Below are 22,471 nucleotides of genomic sequence, written 5' to 3'. Positions count from 1 at the left end.
TATAGACAGTGTATATACAGAGGGTTTTATTTATGTATCTATCTATTTATTTATTTATTTATTTATTTTTATTTGTCAATTTTTTACAAGATAATAGATATAAGTAAAAAACATAGTTATAAATACATGGATACATATAAGAAAAATTAAAAATATATATATATAAAAGAAACAATAGGACAGGGACAGTATGCATGTTGGTGTGCTTATGCATACCCCATACAGACCTCTTAGAAAAGGGGTGAGGTCAATAGTAGACAATGTAAGGTAAAAGTTTTTGGGTTTGGGGGAAAAAACCACAGAGTCATGTAGAGTATTCCAGACATTGACCACTCTGTTGCTGAAGTCGTATTTCCTGCAATCAAGTTTGGTGCGATGAACCTTGAGTTTGTATCTATTGTTTGCTCTAGTGTTGTTATGGCTGAAGCTGAAGTATTCATTTTCAGGTAGGACATTGCAATGTATGGTTTTATATACCATACTTAGATCGGACAGAGGGCAGCATAGGTTTTCTAGGTCTAGCATTTCGAGTCTAGTGGCATAAAGTATTCTGCAACGAGTAGAGGAGTTGAGAAGTCTTCTTGTGAAATATTTCGGGACTTTCTCAACTGTGTTAATATCAGGTACATGATTTGGGTTCCAGACTGATGAGCTGTATTTGAGTATTGGTCTAGCAAATGTTTTGTATGCTCTAGTTATTAATGTAATATTACCAGAGAAAAAGCTATGTAAGATTAGGTTAACAACTATTAACGCCTTTTTGACCATGTAGTTACAGTGGGCTCTAGCACTTAGGTCATTTGAGATGAGTACTCCAAGATCCTTGAAAGAGTTTCGATCATCAACAAGGTCTGGACTATTCCACCTGTATTTTATTTTCTGATTTTTTTTGCCAATATGTAGGACAGAGCATTTATTTGTTGAGATTTGAAGTTGCAATTTGTTTGACCATTCTGATACATAGACAAGATCTTTTTGAATGGTAGCAGTTTTGTCTATGGTGTTGAACAGCTTTACATCATCAGCTTTACATAGAAAAGGAATGGAATGTAGTAGGGAAGTGGAGTCCAAGGACAAAGGGGATGCATTTCAGAGAAGTAAACAACAATTCAGCTTGGATATTATGTCTGAGACAAAGAGGAGGAAGATAATCCCTCCCTAATAATTCATTGAGTAAATTTTAGATACAGATAGTGGAGTGCTCAGATTGCCAAGATTTTACTATAAGTGTAAAACAGAAAGAAATCAGTTTAGAATTACCATCTGTCGTTTTTTGTTTTGGGTTTCACGGGAAGTAAATTTCATCAAGAGAAGCATATTCTAAGGAATGTCATTTACAATTATAATATCAGCATATGAATATTTTGATTAGTTAATCCATTATTACATCTCACTTTGTATTTTCAGACATTAATATCCTGGAGAATATTTATTTATTTAGATATTTATATATTTATTTATTTATTTATTTATTTCTTAATTATTTGATTTGATTTGATTTGTCAAATAAATTGCTTGCTTATAGTTTATGGACACACATTGCAACTACAAATATTTTTGTTTCTGCACTACTCTGGTAACAGGTTTACCTGCCACTACACTTGATTGTGAAAATGTTTCCTTCTTTCTTTCATCATTGTTGATACTCTGGATTTGAACAGAGAGAGAGATTGCAAAGCATGTGCCACAGCATAGATTGCATTGTAAATATTGTAACTCTAGCAACTCATTAGTGTTTCAAACACAGATGTGGGAAGATTCTGAAGCCTCTCCTGTCCAGTACATTTCTTCTCAGAGGTCTCAGTTTTTGAGTTTGGAAAGAAACAATTGAACGCCTGTTCCCAAAAATCTTTCCAAAAATGATCTTTCTGGTTGTTGTTGTTGTTGTTTGGTTTCAAGTTTTGAATAAACTCTTGGAAGTCTTGGATCTGCTTTGTGTAAACTGAAAATGATAAAGCACCATGTAGGAAATGGATATCCCAAGAGTTTTGAACAGCAATTGATGTGTAATCTGCCTGAACATTTATAAGCCAGATCTTATTCTTCTTTGGTATATCCTCCACTTCTGAAAACTGGAAGAAAGTTCTCAGGTCTGCTAAGGACTTAATTTCACTATATAAGATGATCACATTGGCTGTGCTGTTCATGAGAATATGATAAATATGTAATCCTTCAACTATAGTATCAATAAAATCACTGTAAAAAGCCACATTTGCTAACTCTGATATGAATTCAATGCAGATACCATGCTCAGAAAATGTGGGGAGCACCTCCTGAAGAAATTTTTTTCCTTTTTCATCCTTTACTATTCTGAATTGCAATCCAGATCCATCTAAAATACAGCAGCAACTGCAGGAGGCCCCTACATTGGTGGGATTCATTTGGAAACATTTATTGGAAGAAAACTGCTTGAGTCTCTTTATCCATGACCAGAGCAGATCCATAGGTCAGCTACAGAAAAATGACCATATGCAATTGCAAACATCTATGTGAGCCTCTGAAAACATATCCATTCATTTGCTTACTTCAGTATTTTTGACCTTACATACTGCAATTATGCAACCAGCTGGTTGTTGTAGGAAATATAAACAAGATGTCACCTTTGTGATATCTGTAAATACATTTTTCTGAAGTAGTCTCATTGTGAATATTTCAGATTTGAACTTTAGTTCAGTGTTTGGAATTGGGACATGTTTTGCTGTGTCAAATATTCCCATTTTCTGCTCAGAATAACAATTATTCATGCTGCTGTGATGCAGAAAAATATTATCTAGGAATCTGAAAGGTCACTCCTCTTTACAAAGAGAAGCATATAGATGTTTGTGGAATATAGATGATAATCTATATCTTCAGCACATCTTACCTGAGGTACTTTGTAGATGTACAATACAGTTGCCATGTGAAGAAAGATGTCCGATGCCTCAATGACTGCAGTCAACATTTTTATGATCCCACACTTACAGTTAGGGATGAATTTTCCCTGAGTGAAAGGCAGCAACATTGAAGCAAAGTAAGTCCAACTTGGACTAAAATTGCTGTTAAAAATATGGAAGCCCATTATGACATTGGGTAGGATCTGGGGGTTTTCATTAATCTCTTTTACAGTAAAAACTAAGGTCAGGATATGCTGGTAATTCTGAAAAACTATTCTGTAAGGCAAAATAAAACAACACAGTAAGAAAGGTTTATATCACATTATGTGCCTTGCAATATTTCAGTACAGCACATTTTGTTGCATGTGTTTAATAATTCTTATTTCTATGTTCTACTTTTATATGCAAAAGGAAATTCCTACTTTTTGGTTGCAGAAATATCAGAAAATACTTATCATGGGAAATATGTGCTTTCCCTTCCTTTACTGTAGTAATAGTTTCATAAATATAAGCATACATACCCGTATATTAATAGATATTAAGATGTGATTTGTTGTAAATGGAGATTTGATCTCTATTTCAACTATTTTAACTTTACTTGGTAACTTGAAGTGAAATATAATTTTACATAAAATAAACCTAGACATCCTATTTTAGATGTTCCTTTCTGGAGTTTTTGTCATTAGAGGAAAATATTTCAAGTTTCGTGTGATTTACCAACAAGATTCAGAACTTGACAATAAATTAATGATGTACTTACATAAGTCCATCATGAAATGCCTGAGAAGAATGTTGAATGAAAGCAATGGGACTAGAAGATGCAAAGAAGACAGAAATAATGCCAGCAATATTAATGTCTCCAAGCTGATGATATGTGTGCCGAATAGGAAGAGGCTCCTGAAAGTCACACTGAAGGCACCCCACTTCAGGCAATACTATCAACAGTAATTCTACAAAGACTAACATCTTCCATGAGTGTCTTCTTTCTGTGTACAAATGCCTCTCTCTGCAACAAGATGTTTGAAGTAGATCAGATAGATCTGCCTTCTGGAGATGTTTTTCAGACAAAACTAGAGAGTGCAACATACTAACAAATCAGCAGACAGAGCTTTGGGGCTCCCAGCCATGAGTTGGAATAGGATGGGGACAATAAATACCATTATTCAGTGTTAGTTAGTCCTATTTTCAGTCCTATAGGATTTGGGAGAGATGAATTGGTTAATTTCATAATGATAATGAGACTGTTGTATATATGTACAAGTTCAAAACATGTGAGGACTTGCAGAGGCAGGAATGCATGAGCCACAAGACAAAAAAAATAAAATCATTAGATCCATAAAGTGAAATAGAGATGGAAATAAATGTATGTGTAAGGCATTACTATAAAACTATTCTATTCTATTCTATTCTATTCTATTCTATTCTATTCTATTCTATTCTGTTCTGTTCTGTTCTGTTCTGTTCTGTTCTGTTCTATTCTGCCTGTTTCTCATTATGATATTGTAAGTATTCAGTAATATTTAAGTCAGTATTTACATTATTTCATTGGTGTCTTTTTGACAGAAAGCCTGCTTGATCTTCCTGTATATATGCCTGTAAAATCTTCTTTAGTCTTTCTGCCAAAATGGCAGCAAAGAGTTTGTAATCTATGTTTAATATTGAAATTTGACTTCAATTGTTTGTCTTTGTAACATTTTGACCCTCCTTTAGTAACAACATTGAAAAGGAGACTATTACCAAATTGGATATTAGCATGTATTCGAATTTTGATGGAATTTATTTGAATTTACTAGAATTATTATGATTATGATTATGATTATTATTTGTAAATTTTATTTCACAAAGGGAAAAAAAAACCAAATAAAACATCTTTTTTGAAAGTAGCGTAATCCCTGGTTACATTTCCTTGTACAGACACAAATTCAGGTTCATGCTCATTTTTATATTCTATTCCATATCTTATTACTATTTTACATTTTCTGCATAGCTTCTCCCCTCTTTTAATTTTCTCAATTTTATTTTAATTATCTCATCTCAATTCAAATCATTGTATTTATATTTTTTGTCTGTCTTCTTTCAATTATCTATTATCTTTTCTCATTAAACAAAGTTTCTCCTGTAGTTACTGATTGGAGTATGACGCCTTTATATCTTTTCCCTAAAGTGTAACATTCAATATAATACATAACTTCCATTCGAATTCTGCTTGGTACATTCTTAAAATACACACTGTATTCTTAAACATACATACATATATATATATATATATATATACATATATATACATATACATATACATATATATATATATATGTATATGTATATGTATATGTATATGTATATGTATATGTATATGTATATGTATATGTATATGTATATGTATATGTATATGTATATAATTAAAACAACATTCCATTCCAATTCAATTCTATCATTAATATTAATATTCATTAAAGTCTTAATATCTTTAACATTACTTTTCAATTAAATATCATACTTCTATGGGAACAATTATAAGCTTTCCATAGTTAATTCCCCCCCTTCACTTATATTTTATAAAACATTAACTAAGTAAAATGTTCCCATTCCTTCCTAATTCAATTTTCTCATTTATTTTATTTCACTTATTTTATTCACAAACATTTCTCTAAATTACACTAACTATTTTATCCCTCATTTTAATCATATGTTGTTTCCAATTTTCTAAAGTTATTTCTATTACTAATATAACAATACAATCTTATGTACCTTTACAGAATCCCTTTTTCAGTTAGATTTTCACCCATTATCTCTAAAAATGTCCCGTTTCTCTATATCTTGCTCCGGTCCTTTGTAACTTCTTTTCCTTTCCTTCTTCCCTCTCTTCTTCTCTCTCCCCTTTTTACCCCCTTGTCTCTCTACCTCTATTTCTCTCTTCTGTATTCCCCTCTTCTGTTGCTTTCCAGTATTATACTTATTTTTTGAATTATTTTTCTTTTCTTTGTTTGTTTTTTTAAGTCTTAAATTCTCCATTCTCTTTCCCCTTTCCTTTTTCTTCCCCACATAAAATTGCTTGTTCATTAAAGATGGCTTCTTCTTTGTCCCAGTCTTCTTGTTTTGCAGTCTTTTTTGTTGTTTCTCATAGTTCCAAATCTCCATTTCTAAGAATTGAAAAGCGAAGCCAAAAGAACCTTTCCCTTCTTGTGCATCTTCTTTGTACTTTTAAGTTCCATTTTCAATTCATCCAGAAGTGGTGCCATTGTATAAATTTTTAAACAACCATCCGATTGATTTTAGTCATTCAAATATAATAACCAAGAATCCAAAGATCACCAAATAATCCAAATACATGCAAGCTGTTTCTTTTTTTGTTCTTTTTTTCACTTTCTTTCCTGGGGTTACTATTTTGTTGCAAAGTTTCAGTTAAAATGTATCTTTTAGAAGTCTTGTTGAAGTTTTACTGTAGATTCTTTTTAATTCCAGGCAGTCTCCTCCTCTTCCAGATCCTGCCCTTATTCTTTTTCTGCCTTCCTGCTTATGAAAAAGAAAAAATTTAATGTCCAGAAATCTTTATTATCCCTTTGGCATTTTGTTTTATTTTCAGCTTAATTGCCTATTGATGTCAAATAGGATTTTTCTGATTTCTTATTTAAGTCTCTTAGTTGTCAGTATAGGGAAGGAGAGAGAAGGGGGGGAAAAGCCAAACCTTTTCCTTTACACTTTCCTTCGCTGCTTCTGACTCTTCCTTGGGAGTGATGTTATTTTTTGTAAGTTTAAATTCCAGGGTACCTTAGTTTTTGCTTTTACAATTTAACCCGGTGAGCCAAAACTTTCACTTCTTATCTTCCTCCTGCACATTCTTTTCCGGTCGAGTTCTTCTTTGAGGTGGCCATTTATGACCACCACTGCAACCACCTTCAGGAAGGGAGTAATGGCCAGCTGAGGAGGAGAGATGCGGCTCTCCTCAACCCTGCTGGTGGTCTCCCCCCTCTTCACCACCTCTACAGCGTGGCTTAGCCCTGACACAAGCTGGCTCGGGGCGCCCAAGCGGCGAACCCAGACAGAAACTGCACATGATCAGGGATTTCTGTCTGTCGCCGAAGGAACTCATACTGGAAGTTCAATTTACTAGAATTATTTTTTGTACCAGAGATTTCTTTGACCTTTGAATTGAGAAGAAGGCATATGGCCAACTTTTGAATTTACTCCATGTTTTGTTGGTGATGACTACAAGCAGGGTGCATCAGGGAATACCCTCTGTCAGAAAAAAAAATCATAAACCTTCCTGTTTAAACAAATTCTCATTTGTATTTAACTGCACTTCTTTTTACACATCCCAATGCATATGTATTAAGATGACCAGTACAGACAAATTTACAATGCACATTTAATTGATACATTTAGTCAGAGCTCACCATAACATACTAAAATATGACAGTATATCAATAATGTCAACAAATATGTCAATACATTATTTGGTGCTGTAATTTATATTTTTATAGACCCTGGTTATAATTGCCTTCCAGAAGGAAAACAACACTTTCAAGCGATCCAAATCTCAGGGGACAGGGAAACACAGAACATCACTGTCTGTGTACATTGTTCTCGGACTTAAATGTCAAAGTGGAGAAGTTCTCCAACATGTGCATATAAACAATATCAGGTAAACGTAAATATTTCTTAAAACTTTCTCTTTATGAGCTGATGTTTATCATTCAGTTCAGGTCTCATCACAATGACAAAACTCTTGGGAAGAAAGCTACACATTAATAACCTAGCACTGGAGGAGATCATGGAGAAGATCTCCACTGCCAATGTATATTTTCCCCTTGTGCTAAGAAAGGTTGGAACAAAACACAGCCAAACACTGCAGAAGACCAACATGCTAAAGGTCATGAATTTGGCTTCATTGAAACTGTCAGGTAAATTCCTAGCTAGAAAAGCATCAGAAAAGCTAACCAGAGCAAGAAAACCCATAAAGCCCAAAACACAGTAGAACATGACTGAATCTTCATTACACTCCAGGATGACTTTTTTAGACATTGAAAGAACATCAAAATCTGGATATGGTGTGGATGTTATCAGCCACACAGCAAAAAAACTTAATTGAACAAGGGAACAGGATAGTAGAATGAAGCTGACCATCCTTCCCCCCACCCATTTCCTCAGCCTGGAACCAGGTTTGGTGGCCATAAATGCTGGAACCACAACAAAGATTTTGGCCAATACTCAAGAAACTGCAAGAGAAAAGATGAGACCAAAAGCTGGTTGTTGAAAGAGATAAACAAACATATTGGGCCTCCCAACAAATAGAAAGATACAAAGGAAAGAGATGAGGAGAGAAACTAGAAGTGTATAAATGAGATTCCGGTTGTTGGCTTTGACAATAGGAGTGTCTTTGTGTTTCATGAAGATTGTGATTACCAAAGTTGTCATTAAAGAAAAGCAAAGAGAAAGAACAAACTGATCCCCAAGGGTTCTTCATAGGACAAAAAAGTGATCCGCTTTGGAATGCACATATTTTTGCCAGGATTTGGATATTAATCTTCAGGACATGGAGAGCAGTCATCCTTGTCTGAAAAAGAACACAGTGCAATTGATAGAGTTGATTGTAGACAGTGTATATACATAGGGTTTTATCTGAAAATGTCCTACCCTTCTCCTTTGATATTTTCCCTTCTGGGCATAGATGACAATCATAGCAACAAAACAACTGTCCTTCTTTCTTGGCCTTGCTGTGTCCTATCTTACAAGGATCATTACACAAAGATACAGGTAATGCCTACCAAAGAATGAAAAAGAGTATTTTAAGCTACAGAGAGGAAAGGAAGTGTTTGGAGAGTTACATGGAATGAACAGATTAAAAAAAAAGTAATGTTATGTTATAATTTTAGAAGTAATTCCTCTGAAATTATAATTAATTAAATATCAACAATAATTGTATTTATGGCCTTCGATAATCATGATCACCTTTCTTCAAAGACAATTTCTGTGCTGGTTAAAGTTGGTTTTCACAACTTCTGAATTTTGAGGTCAAAAGACTGAGGAAACCTAGCAGCTTTTACTTCAAAACCATGAAAACCATTGTCCATAATTAACAGGGAGCCAGGAAAGGATAAAACATTCAATAGCAATTGCTAGAAAAGTTTTTTTAAAAAAACATCTTACTGATACCTTTCCTTCGCCAGGCAATTTGTGCCTAGGTTAGTCAGAAATGATGCTCTGAGACTTTCATCAATATAGATATTTAAATGAAGACAGACAAATCTAGATTTAAAAAACTAATGCTATTAAAGCCTAATGGCCATGCAATGGAATCTACAGAAATATTGAAGAAGTTCTCTGCTGGAGCTGTGGGATCTATCACTCCAACTTTGATCCTAGCAAAAGATTGATTTGGGAATGTGATCCAGTTGATAATATCAAAACCACCAATGAATTCTCCATTTTTATCAAAGGAGATCTTTTCACCAACACTGTTGTTGAAGCTCACTCTTCTCAAAAAAGGATGAACCTGAAACAGAGGCAATCAAAGATGAACAAACGAAGGCTCAGAAATAATCCATAATTGTATGTTTACAAAAACATACATGTGAATGTTTTTATAAAAAAAGAAAATATAAACACTTTTTTATTTTAGTTGTAGGCCAGTATCAAACAATTAACATAACAATCATTCTAAAATAGAGGTAGAGGTTACATATCAGATTTTTGAAATAAAATTAACATAGAATTGCAAAATAAAGAACCAGCAGGGGGAAAAAAAAGCTCTGTAACTTAATTGCGAAAGCTTCTTAAGCCAGATTGCTTCTAATCAATATATAATAAATTCTAGTTTGCATAAAACTACCATATAATTGCACCCATTTCACACACTAGCGAGGTTATATTGAAAATGCAACAAGCTAGGCTTCAGCAGTATGTGAACCGAGAACTAAGAAGTACAAATGATTTTTTTGAAAAAGTAGACGAAGTGCGATCATATTTCCTGCATTTGCTGGATTATGAGAAAGCAAGAGAGTTCCTGGAAAATCATCTACTTCTGCTTCATTGACCATGACAAACCTTTCATTATGTGGATTACAACAATTTTTGGCAAGTTCTTAAAGAATAGGGAGTACAACAATTTTTGGCAAGTTCTTAAAGAATAGGGAGTACCCAAACTCCATACCTGTCACCTGACAAGGCTCATGTCAGCTCTGCCTGATTCAGCTGGGCACCTCACCTGTTACCTGCCATCAAAGGCCAGAAAGGGGAGGAGGATGGTAAAGGGCAATAAAGCTCTCTGTTTGTGTGTTTGTGTGTGTGATGGGAAATCAGGAGGGGAAACAACAGATGATAAAGACCTGTCAGATCTTGTTTGTACCAGCATCCCAAGCCCAAGCAACCTGAGTAATATGCAGATTATCCCCCAAATTTTAAATATTCTCAAAACATGCCAGCGAGCTCTGTTCCACTGGAAATGTGTGTGTCTCTGTGTGCATAATTGTGGGTGAACCTTTCTTGTACCTGGCAAATGTTGATGAATTCAGAGCTGGCTTGACATTCCTACAATCAACACCTTTAATAAAATAACCCATTGCTTTATCCAAATAGAGTCGAGGGGCTTTCTTTCCTAAGGGATGAGATTGGGCCAGGTCCAGTGGTGGCTGCTGGATGGTCAGTGAGGTTCAGGTGAGCCCACCCACCCACCCACCCATTATGCTATGCTTTCCTAAAAAATAAGTAAGTTTTTCCCCATCCAGGCTGCCCAGGTGTGTTCTGTGCCACTCACTGTACTCACAGGGTCATCCTGAGTTGATTAGCTGTTGTTTGAAGCTGCATTTCAGCACCAAAATGGCTCTTGACCAGGAAACCCCTTGTCAACAACCTCTGGGTAGGTCTGACATCTGCATGTCAGCCAAAAAGCAACAGCTAGAGGTGCACATAGAACAACTGATTGCTTCAAAATAGGGTAATAAGTACAACAAGGCTATCAGTGGTGGGATTCAAATTATTTTACTACCGGTTCTGTGGGCATGGCTTGGTGGGTGTGGCAGGGGAAGGATACTGTAAAATTTCCAGTCAGAGGTGGTATTTGCTGGTTCTCTGAAGTACTCAAGATATCCACTACCGGTTCTCCAGAACTGGTCAGAAACCACTGAATACCACCTCTAAAGGTTATATATTGTCATCTTGATGATTTAAATTATATGCAAAGTACATCTTCTGAAATGCCAGGCTGGATGAACCACAAAACAAAATTAGGATTGCTGGAGGAAATATCAACAATCTCAGATAGGCAGACGATACCACTCTAATGTTAGAACGTGAAATCGTTGTCTATTTTAAAAGAAAAAAAATCCTGTTCAAATTTTTTTAATTTCTTTTTTTATTTTTTTAATTCTTTTTTCAAATTTTAATCTTTTTTCAATCCTTAAATATCATGTTTAATTTTAAATTCTTTTTTCAATTTTTATATCTTTTTCAATTTCTTTTTCTCAACTAAACATTTGAAATATATAATTTACTTACTTAAATTCTTCAGAAATTTTTAAATTTTTAATGATCTAAGAAAAAATAGGCAGACACTTAAATCAAGAAAGATAGCGATGAATTTTTCAAGGGAACAAAGAACTCCTGTAAACTTTACCAACAGGGAAAATATTTAAATTTTTAGTTTTTTAGCAAACCAAAAAAAAAAAAGTAATTGAAATAGACACTGACATATAGTGACTTGCAAAGTGTGCCATATTTTTCAGCTTATGCCTACATAGCTCAAATACTGAAGTACAAATGGAACAATGTTACAGCCAGCTGAACAACAGTTCGTTGCAGGACATTGCAAAAACAGTTGCCACAACAAGAGACTTGCCAGCAAGCCAGAGAAGAGCTGCATTCCTCAGTAAACACTCAATTCAAAAGTACTCAGATATTTCTGATTCCTTCCATCATTGACCAGCACACCAGAGAAAAGCTCATTCCTCGGTAAAGCGGTCTATTCAAAAGCACTTAATGATCTGCGACTTGACCCATCCTTACTAGAAGGTAAGGCAGTGAGACGGGGAGATTCATCCCATCTTTGCATGGTGGTGAGCACCGGGAGCTGTGAGTCAGTCTTCAGGCATTTGCAGTCAGGGTGTGAAGTAGACTGCTTCCTCCCTCTCCCCCTCCCCCACCGGCCCTCCTTCCCTCTTCTCTCTTCACCAAATTGCTAATCTGGACTCCTTCTTTAAAAGTACAGTAACTTAGTTTTTTTTATAACTGAACTCCTGTGAATGGAAGCAATTTTATTTCCTGTGATAGAAGCAGAAGTATATTGAGGGCCAGGAGTGAATGCTCAATACAAATCTGAGTCTACATAGTAAAAATATAACTGTTTGAATTGCCAGTGCAAGACTATCTACATGCCTCTTTCTCTTAAAGCAACAAACTTTGAAAGTGTATTTAATTAACTAGGAGTGGGCCTGAAATCCCATTCATCAAGGGAAAACAAAAACAAAAAGTTTCCTGTTGCCTCCCTGTGAATTGTTCTGTTTATCTCTGCTGAAAAAGGGGCCAGAGATCCCCCACTTCAGCATCTTTGCATCTTTATTATCTCAAAAACTCAATCTACAAAACAAGAAAGAGAGTGTAAACCTTTACTCACTGATTGTTTTCAAGAGGAAAGAGTGTTTGACACAAAGAAACTGCTGTTTCTCCAGCCCAGGAAAAGAGGCCTCCTGCCAGTTTATTAGGGGTTATAAACCTATTTTCAGATATCAGCAACAGCAAAGCAAAGCAAACTTACTGACTCTCAATAATACTTCATTACTTTCGGTATCTCAAAACTTATAACTTTCTCAAAACCTATATCAAAGATTAGGTAATGATATCTCCAAATCAATTTCTTTAAAATAATTTTTATCAAATGATTAATTGATTTATTGTTTTTATTGATTAGTATGATTGAGTGTTTAGTGCATATAGTGTAATTACTGAATATCTGATTAGTAAAATCAGTGATTTAGTGAATTTAATTGACCAGTGTGTTTAGTATTTACTGTAATAAATTAGGCTGTTTGTTGCTTAGCAAAATTATTTGATAAGAGTGATTTGAATAACCAACTGATTGATTGATTGATTTTTAGTAATAAGTAACCTTCCTTTTGCTTTGTTCTCAAACATATCAATTAACTTTTATTAATTACCAACATTAATTAAGTAACTGTCTACCCATCTCATTAACTAGCTATTGTAATTGTTTAGTGTACTATTGCCATTGACCATGCCAGCCAAAAACTCCAAACCAAAACAAAAGAAAAATATCTCCAATGACCTCCCAGACTCCTGCACATGTTTCAGATGTCTTGAAACCATCAATGAAAGCAAAATTTACATCAAATGTCACCTATGCGACAATCTAGCCCACCCTGCCTGCTTAAACGCAAATAAAAGCCTAGCTGATATCATTAAAAATTCAGATACATTCTTTTATCTACGTCCATCATGTTCTCCTAGGCTAAAAAGCTGAGTACCCTACCTGACAGAGTTGAAAGCATAGAATCACTCATTCACTCAATAGAAGAACGCTTAGCAACACACTTGGAAACATCTATACAAGCAAGCCTAATCTCTCTTGAAAAAAAAATTACAGCACAGATAAGTGAGTACCTATCAGCTCAAAATCAAATCCCACAACAACCACAACCACTACCTCAACTACAATCACAACTACAACCAAAAATAACCACCAAACCACAGCCACAAACAATTACTATTGCTTCAAATAATTCCACAAATAATATCTACTTACTCATCAGAGACACCATGGAATGTGAACAGAAACATCCAAATGCCATCTTATTTGGTCTCGAAGACACCAACGAATCAGACATCACCTAATTTCACGATATCATAAGCAACTCAAATACAACAGACATCTCTCCTGAAGATATCATTGAAATAACCAGAGATGGCCCTGGGTATAAATACAATGACAGTTCGATGGCCCCAAGATTTTGTAGAGTTGAATGCAAAAATGAGTCCAGCAAACGCATATTCATTCATACAATAAATACCATTGCAAAATCCAATTCCACCCATAAAAAACTTTGCCCAAGACCAGACTTATCCATACTGCAAAGAATCCGCTCCCATGAACTCTACAAAGAACTTAAAAACCATCTAGAGAACAGAGAAAAGGATCTATACATTGACTACCGAGCTGATTGCATCAAAAGAAAGTCACACAACCCCAACTTTGCATCCAACCCACCCCCTCCAAACAAACATCACTCAAAACTAGGCACGCATGCCCCTAACTACTTCTATTCAAACCACAACTGGCCTTAAATGCAAGCTACTCAATACAAGAAGGCTTGTAAATAAAATACCTGAATTCCTCCTCTTACTAAATATGGCTAAATTTGACATTATATTTTTCTGTGAAACATGGCTAAACACTTCTCTCTCTGATTCCATCACCACACTAAGAGACTAACATGTTTACCAATCAGATCGTGAAATCCATAGAGGAGGTGGTGTTGCTATCTTCTACAAAAAATCATTACATCTAAAAAACATCCAAGTTACCCAGGAGTTTGCTATTCCTGAGATGATCATTTGTGAACTGTCCTTAAATATCACTTTTCAGTTCTTACTATGTTACAGAGCCCCTGATTATGACATTGCACATGCAAACAAGCTAAATACACTACTAACATGGGCAGCATCCTGCCCACATGCTTTTATCTTTCTTGGTGACTTTAATTTACCTCATATTAACTGGACTCTTAATGAATGTACAATTGAACCCACACATGCAACCTTATACAATGCAGTAACAAATCTCGGACTAGAACAACTAGTAACCAACAATACTAGACTTAACAACTGCCTCGATCTCATCTTCTGCAATAGTTTGAATTCAATTTATGGAATCCAAATTAAAGAACCCTTTTCCAACAGTGACCACAACATAATAGACTTTTGTCTCAACATACATCCACACAAAAATCATCACAACAGAATCCCCAATTATAACTTCAAAAAAGGAAACTATGATCTTATAAACAATGATCTCTCATCCCTTGATTGGCAATTTCTATTCACTGGATGCAATACTGTAGAAGACTATTATGACATATTTTTACTTGAAGTCAAAAGAGTCATCAAACTATATGTACCAATAACAACTCGCAGAACCAGAAAAACAAATTACCTTCAATCCAAAAAGAGATCACTTTGGTGGAAAAACAAATCTGGTCACATTGCCAAATTCAAAAGTCAATACAAAAATTTATGTCACGAGATAAAGACTGAATGAACCAATTATCGCATTAAACAAGAGGAAAACCTTCTACACACCAATTCCACCAGCTCTTCTTACAATTTTGTAAACAACAAACTAAAAGACTCAAGGTCCATCCCACCCCTGGTAATTTTACCTAACGGTAAAGACTGCAATGATGACACCATTAAAGCCAACCTCTTTAACACATTCTTTGGCTCAGTATTTGTAAACAGCAATGGATCATACCCAGTATTTCTTTGTTGAACCACAGACAACTACAATGATCTAATACATATCGATTTTACAGAAGACAATGTTGAAAAAGCACTACGCTATCTAAAACCATCTCTATCTATTGGACTGGACGGAATATGTGCCTACTTCTTAAAAAAGCTATCCACTGCCATAGCCAAACCTCTAAGCATAATCTTTGAAAAATCTTTCAGGACCAGCTCCTTGACAAAACTATGGTCACAAGCCATGGTCATCCCCATCTTCAAAAAGGGAGACCCCAGCCTAGTTGAAAATTACAGCTCAATCTCTTTATGCTGTGTCACATGTAAAGTTATGGAATCAATTATTAACCAATCCATCATCCTCCACTTAGAGACAAACAACCTACTCTCTAATAAACAATTTGGTTTCAGAAAAAAAACTATCATGTAATCTGCAACTCTTACACTGCAAAAAAATATGGACTACACAACTTGATCAGGGCAAAGCAATAGACGTAATCTAAATAGACTTCTGTAAAGCATTTGATTCAGTGGTATACAACAAACTACTCCTAAAACTAAAATCTTACGGTATCTGTAGACACCTGCATAACTAGATAGAAGCATTCCTGTCAAACAGACAACAAATGGTCAAAATTGGGAGCATCCTATCAAATTCTGTACCTGTCAACAGTGGTGTCCCCCAAGGCAGTGTTCTAGGAGCAACTCTTTTTATACTCTACATAAATGACCTCTGTGATCATATTAAAAGCAACTGATTTCTCTTCGCTGATGATGTAAAGCTATTCAACACCACAGACAATACTGCTACCCTTCAAAAAGACCTGGACTGTGTATCAGAATGGTCAAATCTCAACAAATAATAAATGCTCTGTCTTACATATTCGCAAATAAAATCAGAAAATAAAATACAGGCTGAATAGTCAAGACCTTGTTGATGGTCCAAACTCTGTCAAGGATCTCAGAGTACTCATCTCTAATGACCTAAGTGCTAGAGCCCATTGTAACTACATAGCCAAAAAGGTATTAAGAATTGTTAACCTAATCTTACATAGCTTTTTCTCTGGTAATATTACACTAATAACTAGAGCATACAAAATATTTGCTAGACCAATACTCGAATACAGCTCATCAGTCTGGAACCCACATTACGTATCTGATATTAACGCAGTTGAGAAAATCCAGAAATATTTCACAAGAAGAGTTCTCCACTCCTCTACTCATTGCAGAATACTTTATGCCACTAGACTTGAAATTCTAGACCTAGAAAACTTTGAATTATGCTATCTTCGATCTGATCTAAGTATGGTATATAAAATCATACATTGCAATGACTTACCTGTCAATGAATACTTCAGCTTCAACCATAACAACACAAGAGCACACAATAGATACAAACTCAAGGTTAACTGCACCAAACTTAATTGCAGGAAATACGACTTCAGCAACAGAGTGGTCAATGTCTGGAATACTCTACCAAACTCTGTGGTTTCTTCCCCAAAGCCCAAAAACTTCAACCTGAGACTGTCTACTATTGACCTCACCCCTTTCCTAAGAGGTCTGTATGGGGCATGCATAAGTGCACTCACATACCTACTGTCCCTGATCTATTGTTTCTTTAATTGTTTTTATTTTTCTTATATGTATCAATATATTCATAACTATGTTTTTACTTATACCTATTATCCTGTAAGCAATTGACAAAAATAAGTTAATAAAATAAATAAAATGAAATAAATACTTTGGTAACTTAATGAGAAGAGTGGACTCATTGAAAAACACCCTGAGGTTGTGAAAGTGAAGGGAAAAGGAGAACAGGATAGCAAAGGATGCAATGGTGGGATTCAATTAATTTAACAACTGGTACTTTCTAATGACTGGTCAGGCATGGCTAGTGGTAGGGTCATGTGACTGAGTAGACGTGGCCATCTCCATGTTACTCATGGCAAGGTGCAGAGGTGTGACAGGCTGAAGCAGTGGTGGTAATGACCAGAACCTTAGACTTACCTTTGTATAGCAACAGCCACAGTGATTCTCCAATGCCTTTTCTCTTTCTAGGTCTCACTCCCCAACAGTCAGGGTTTTCTAAAAGATTTTTGCAGCAGGAAATGGTGGGTGGCTACTTATGGCCTCTGATGGTACAGCTGGCCCACCCCAAGACACCGGTTTTCAGCTGCCTCTGCAATTTTGCTTGTGCAAATAGCCTGCAGACACTGCCTCTTTGCTGGCTCTAATGGCCTGCAGCTGCTTCCTGCGAGCTGGACTAGATGACCTATGAACTCCTTTCTGACTCTGATTATCTGTTATCTGTTATCTGTGCTAATGATTTGGAGACTATAGCCTCTTTTCTGGCACAAACTCAGACAAGACTTCGTGACTGAATACCAACACAATAATTGGGGCAGTACAGCAACCCTTAAGTACAGGTGTTCATTGTTTAATGACTGCTTGTTCAGAAACCATCTGAAATTGTAACAGTGCAGAACAAATAGTACTTATGACTTCCTTACTGTGCTCATATGATCACAATCCTGGAAGTCAATAATTGGCCTGGATTTCTGACTCTCATGTGCACCCACAGTTACTTGATTGTGATTTACAATATATCTTTCTGGCTTTTTACAAGCAAAGTCAATAGGAAAGCTAGAACGAAATTGGAAGTAGTGATCACATGAAGTTCATGCTTTCAAAACTATGCAATCCTCACTTAACAATTGTAACTGGGGTCTTCCAGAACAGTTATTGCTAAACTTCATGGTCAAGGGATGTCACAACTTATAACTGCATCACTTAGCAATGAAAATTAAACTTCCAAAGACCATAATTAAGCAAGGTCTTCCTGTTAAATTTACAACATAATGTAAGATAGATATACTTTTAGAAAGTAAAATCTAATATTAATTTAGAAAATAATTTTAGGAAACTATATTCTACCTAAGAAATAAAGTCTCTAGAAGAGGTTAAGCCAGGGGTCTGCTACCTTAAACACTAAAAGAGCCATTTGGACCCATTTGCCACAGAAAAGAAAACACTAGGAGCCAATAATTGAACAACTGGTTGGTGTGACTCACTAAACCTCGCCCACTCCCACACAATCACATGACCCCAGCCATGCCTACCCAGCCAGTCGTTAGGGCGGAGAACCAGTTGCTAAATTATTTGCTCCATCCAGGCCTGCCTCACCTCTCTCCTCCCAGCCACCTCTTGCCACACCACACCCTGGATGTGTTGTTCAGCTTTCTCCCTCTCTCTTTGTCTCTCTCTCTCTCTTTCTCTCTGTCTCTCTGTGTCACTATCTCACTATCTCTCTGTCTTTCTATCTCTCTCTTTCTCTGTCTCTTTCTCTGTCTCTCTCTCTCTCTCTCTCGGTCTCTCCATCTCTTTCTGTCTGTCTAACTATGTCTCTCTGTGTCTCTCTCAGATTCTAATTCTGGTTCTCCAGCATGTCATCTTTATCTGGGTCTTGCTGACAGACAGACTGCTGCAGGAAATGGCGGGCAGCTACTTCCGGCCTTTGTTGGTCCTGGAAACACATGACCTACTCTCCACCCAAGGCCCCTGGTCTGACCTGCAACAATGATGTCAAATCCCGCATGGTTTGCCATACCTAGGGGTGAAGGAATGCCTAACCTGGTGCTGGGTAGAGGGATTCTGATGTTCAGAGACTGATGAGTCAATGAACAGCATGCTGATGATCAGCTGGTTGGCAGTGAGCTGAAAATCAGCTGGTCATTGGGGAGGTGGGGCATCGCAACACCAGCAGCCTGCCAACTTGGTATAAAAAGTCAGTATTTTTGACCTTATATACTGCAATTTTGAAACCAGCTGTTTTTTTTAAGGAAATATCAAAAAGACGTCACTCTCCTGGTATCTGTAAATACATTTTTCTGAAGTAGTCTCATTGTGAATATTTCAAATTTGAACCTTAGTTCAGTGTCTGGAATTGGGACATGTTTTGCTGTCAAATATTCCCATTTTCTGTTCAGAATTACAATTGTTCATGCTGCTGTGATGATTCTATCAAACAGAAAATATTATCTAGGAATCTGAAAGGTCACTCCTCTTTACAAAGAGAAGCATATATATGTTTGTGGAATATAGATGATAATCTATATCTTCAGCACATCTTACCTGAGGTACTCTGTAGATGCACAATACAGTTGCCATGTGAAGAGAGATGTCAGATGCCTCAATGACTGCAGTCAACATTTTTGTGATCCCACACTTATACTTAGGGATGACTTTTCCCTGAGTGAAAGGCAGCAACATTGAGGCAAAGTAAGTCCAACTTGGACTAAAATTGCTGTTAAAAATATGGAAGCCCATTGTGACATTGGGTAGGATCTGGAGATTTTCATTAATCTCTTTTACAGTAAAAACTAAGGTCAGGATATGCTGGTAATTCTGAAAAACTATTCTGTAAGGCAAAATAAAACAACACAGTAAGAAAGGTTTATTTCACATTATGTGCCTTGCAATATTTCAGTACAGCAAATTTTGTTGAATGTGTTTAATAATTCTTATTTCTATGTTCTATGCATAGTAATTTATTTGCAAAAGGAAATTGCTACTTTTTGGTTGCAAAAATATCAGAGAAAACTTATCATGGGAAATATGCGCTTTCCTTTCCTTAACTGTAGTAACAGCTTCATAAATATAAGCATACATACCTGTATGTTAATAGATATTAAGAGGTGATTTGTTATAAATGGAAATTGGCTCTCTATTTCAACTATTTTAACTTTTCTTAGAAACTTGAAGTAAAATATAATTTTACATAAAATAAACCTAGACATCCTATTTTAGATGTTCTTTTCTGAAGTTTTTGTCATTAGAGGAAAATATTTCAAGCTTTTTATTTATTTTATTTTTTATTTATTTATTTTTGTCAGTTGCTTACAAGATAATACGTATAAGTAAAAACAGTTATGAATACATATAAGAAAAATAAAAAAAATGAAAGAAACAAAAGCTTCATGTGATTTACCAACAAGATTCAGAACTTGACAATAAATTAATGATGTACTTACATAAGTCTATCATGAAATGCCTGAGAAGGATCTTGAAAGAAAGGAGTGGGACTAGAAGATGTAAAGAAGGCAGAAATAATGCCAGCAATATTAATGTCTCCAGGCTGATGATAGATGTGCTGAATAGGAAGAGGCTCCTGAAAGTCACATTGAAGGATCAGATTTGTACACTCCACAGGCAATAATATCAACAGCAACTCTACGAATATTAACATCTTCCATGACTGTCTTCTTTCTGTGTACAAATGCCTCTCTCTGCAACAAGAAGTTTGAAGTAGATTAGACAGATCTGCCTTCTGGAGATGTTTTTCAGAAAAAAACTAGAGAGTGCAACATAGTAACAAATCAGCAGACAGAGCTTTGGGGGTCCCAGACATGAGTTGGAATAGGATGGGGACAATAAATACCATTATTCAGTGTTAGTTGATCTTATTTTCATGGAGTCCCAGACAAACTAGATAATTTCATAATGATAGTTATTGATTGTTATTTGTTTGAAATAGCCATAGGTATTTTCATCATTGAATCCTTTACATCAATATTTTTTTCTGAAGACCCAAAGGAATACTTGTGAAACATCACAATGAGACTTGTAGGAGTACCAATTTAATGAATCAATCAGTTATAACTCTGGTTAACCTTCAATTTATTTCATTCATGAGTTCAGGATGAGATTGAAAAAAATATAATATGGATGCAAGATAAACAAAAAATGGGCACTAGTTTGCATCATGCAGACATATGAGTGTGGAAAGATATAAATTCCAAGTTCCTACAATTCATTAGGCCCTCTTCCAATTACTTCACTGTCCTTCACTGTCACTTGATCTCCTCTTTTGCTTGTCAAAATATGGTGATACTTGTAATGCATGCCCCAACCCCCCTGGAATCTTCTGTAAGTCCCTCTGTGTACTTCTACAAAACCTGGAATTTCCTAGCAGTGAAGATTATATTGGTGCTTTTTTTCTGATTCGGGATGTCATCATCACACATCAGAACCTGAGTTCCCATCAAGTTCATACAAGTAGTCCTCGATTTATGACCATTTCTTTAGTGATCCTTTGAAGTTACGATGGCACTGAAAAAAGTTTATAATTACAAGTCCTCACACTTATAACTATCACAGCATCCACATGATCATAATCCAGATGCTTTGCTATCATTTTACACTTATGAGACAATTAAAGCATCCTGCAGTTATGCTATCTTAAGCAAAGTCAATGAGGGAGGCCAGCAGGAAAGGTTATAAATCATGGTTACATGCTGTCTTACTTAATGATAAAAAAGATCATACTATCAGATGAGATCACATAGCAATAGCAATATCACTTAGACTTGTACACCACTTCACAGGGCTTTCCAGCTCTGTCTAAGCAGTTGAGTCAGCATATTTCCCCACCACCACCACACGCACACACATACACACACAAACACTGGGTCCTCATTTTACCAATCTCATAAGAAGAATGGCAGGTTGAGTCAACCTTGAACCAATCAGGATCAAACTACTGGCAGTTGGCAGAATTAGCCTCCAGTATTGCATTCCAATAATTGTGCCACTATAGTTCTACAGCCTCACTTAATGACTGCACCACTTAATAATGAATGTTGGGGTCACAACTGTGGTTGTAAGTTGAAGACTACCTGAAATTTTAGATCATGTTGACATCATGTTTCTTAGCTCATCACTAGAGGGCAAGGAACAGGTCACAAAAGCTGTCTTCTTCAAAGCCAGAAAGAAAGTTTGCAAGTGTGGGGAGGGGAGGGAGAGGATGAGGGGGGAGAAAAAAGTGAAAAAAGTAAATTTGCAAGACTCTATGAGATACCAATTACAAACTTATATTCTGTTCCATACAATTTTGTAGATCTGATTTCTAGCATTGTTTGATAGTTTCTATAACATTCACAGAAGTCATAGTTCCTTTAACACCCAGAAAGGAAGAAATGCAAATGAAGGTAATAGATCAAACTTTATTTTATGTCTATTTATTTAAAAGCATGTATATGATGCCTACAGGCCAGATTTCAGATTTTTTAACAAGTACCCCAAAAGAAAAAAAGATATTGGACATTAGTGGAAGACCATAAGAAAACATTCTG

General features: G+C 35.7%; 1 long non-coding RNA gene across 1 annotated transcript; it reads right to left on the bottom strand.

Moving 5' to 3' along the window:
* Positions 1-6,781: 6,781 nt before the first annotated feature.
* LOC148124278 (uncharacterized) lies at positions 6,782-22,102 on the bottom strand. Its single transcript, XR_015740135.1, has 3 exons — positions 22,016-22,102; positions 20,372-20,626; positions 6,782-8,427 (listed from the first exon to the last, which is right to left on the bottom strand). It is a non-coding gene; the product is annotated as an uncharacterized LOC148124278 (long non-coding RNA).
* Positions 22,103-22,471: the final 369 nt, after the last annotated feature.

The sequence above is a fragment of the Pseudonaja textilis genome, chromosome Z (genome assembly GCF_049901715.1).
Source record: "Pseudonaja textilis isolate UNSWEBS1 chromosome Z, rPseTex1.2, whole genome shotgun sequence".
Taxonomy (NCBI): Eukaryota; Metazoa; Chordata; class Lepidosauria; order Squamata; family Elapidae; genus Pseudonaja; species Pseudonaja textilis.
Note: the sequence above shows the minus strand (reverse complement) of the source record. Positions and strands in the feature narration are given on the sequence as shown.